Here is a 2,180-nt window from a genome sequence, read left to right on the forward strand (position 1 = left end):
TATTCCTTCTGATTTTTTTTCTTACTAGGTCCAGTAAACATATTGTTTTCAATGTAATGGGCCAGTGTGTCATTTTGAGGAAAGGAAAGATGTTCAAGTTCTCTGTGGTGTAAATTATGGCATGGTGCTAGAGAGTTAATATATGGTGCTAGAGAATTGATAAATGGTGCTAGAGAGTTGTTATAACCCTGAAAGAAGACTGTGAAAATATATTGTTGCCCTTGCCTACTGAGAGCAATCCAAGGTGAGAACATGTCTACAGATACTTACCAGGCATGAGGAGAAGTAATAATTTTCACAAGCAATGATTCCATGCCTGAAACATCAGCTTCAATTGGAGTCACCAACTGGTTTTAATTTATAATAATCCTTTGTTATTATTAAATATCGATCTTTTTTTCACAGGCCAAACAGATTAGTTGAATGTGGATGTGGTAGTAATCACCATCCCTGCATCCTCCCATTCCTAGCTGAGAACACTGATCTGTGCAATCTGTCTCAATATGTGGTTTTGCTTTCGTTTACTGTTTTCTTAGAGAGAGAGGCCGTTCTAATGGCTTCCATTTGGCTTTTCATACCTAACAGTCCTGTTTTACCTGTAAGGGATCCATTATAGGGGTTCTACAAATTGCTGACTGTTTATTTTAGATATGCTTTCTGGAACTGGACAGCTTTGAGTATTCACAGGGCTCACCATGAGGGAAACCTGAGCTAAGACTCAATTAATAACTTGACTTCCATAAGCCCCTTATTTGAGTGGTGGGCCTTCAAATAATTTTGAGTCACCTGAAATTCATGTCAATTCAGAGCTAGTGTCCAGCAATCTCTGAAAAGTCTGATTATTTTTTTCTACTAATAAATCATCAAGGAACCCTGATAGTGTTGGGCTGCTAACTGCAAGATCAGCAGTTCAAAACCACTAGCCACTCCTCAGAATAAAGGTGAGGCTTTCTATATCCATAAAGAGTAATAGGCTTAGAAAGTTCTACAGCACTACTATGAATTGGCGTTGTCCTGATGGCAGAAGAAGAATGAGGGCCGGAGATAGAGAGACAGAGACAGAGGGACTTGTCATTCTTATAAAAGACCGCAGATTCCTTTGAGGATGACTATGGAAAAAAAAAATAACAGTAAAGACGTTGGTAGTACAGTAGAGACTTTCCTCAAAGAGTACTGGCCTACCTTTCATTCCAGCGACCCCAACAGTAAGTCAAAATGTTATCCATTGCCTTGCTTCCTACTGGAGCTATAATCAATCAGCAGCTGTCAGGTCTATTCTGACTCATGGAGGCCCATCGATGCCAGAGTACAATTGTACTCCTAACTCTTAATGGTTGATTTTTCAGAAGTAGATCAGCAGCCCTTTTTCCCAGGGTGCCTCTGGGTAGACTCAAACCTCCAATATTTCATTTAGCATTCCAACAAGTTAACAGTTTCCACCACCCAGGGTGCCCTACTGAAAGCATAGAATCCCGGGCTGTGAAGGAGGTGTTGAGATAACCTAGTCTAGTTTAGCCGTGTTATTTTATGGATGAGGAAAAAGGCCACCAAACAGCGAAGACACTCACATAAAGCCAGCAAAGGGCAGTCATAAGATCAGTAGGAAAGCAGCTAGGTTTAACCACAGAGTTAAGCCCAAAGTGACTCCGTATTTGGAAGGTTGAATTGGTGGTGGAGAGAAAGAAAGAAGGCAAAGATAGAAAACAGATTTAAAGGTTTATTTCAGAGGTCCCAGGAGGGAGGGGAGAGCAGAGAAAGGGATGGAGCATCCTGTGCTCCCGGGCAAGGTCCGTGGGTCCCCAGTTTGGGGCCCACGAAGTCGCACTGCCTGGGATGGAGAGGAAGGGTTTTATAGTACTGCTCTGGGATAGAGGCAGTTTGGGGAATTTTCCATTTTGGTTTGGCTATTCTGCCAGGTGGGTAGCTAGAACTCAGTAACAAGGTAACAATGCTATGGGAGCTGGCTGTTCTGCAAGATGGGCAGTTAGAATTCAGTAACAATTTAACAATGCCATCTATCTGCGTCAGGACTTCAGAGGCCATAGTCAAGAGTTGTTGCACACTGTGGAGCACTGTCTTCAGGGCATTGCTCCACTTGCCTGCCCAACCAGTTCCCATTTCTTCCTAACAGTAATGAGAGTTGCTCCAGGCAGCGTGACTGCAGAGCCTGTGCTGGGCAA

Source organism: Echinops telfairi, unplaced genomic scaffold, assembly GCF_000313985.2.
Source record: "Echinops telfairi isolate 266 unplaced genomic scaffold, ASM31398v2 ScPeMD7_5167;HRSCAF=5991, whole genome shotgun sequence".
NCBI lineage: Eukaryota > Metazoa > Chordata > Mammalia > Afrosoricida > Tenrecidae > Echinops > Echinops telfairi.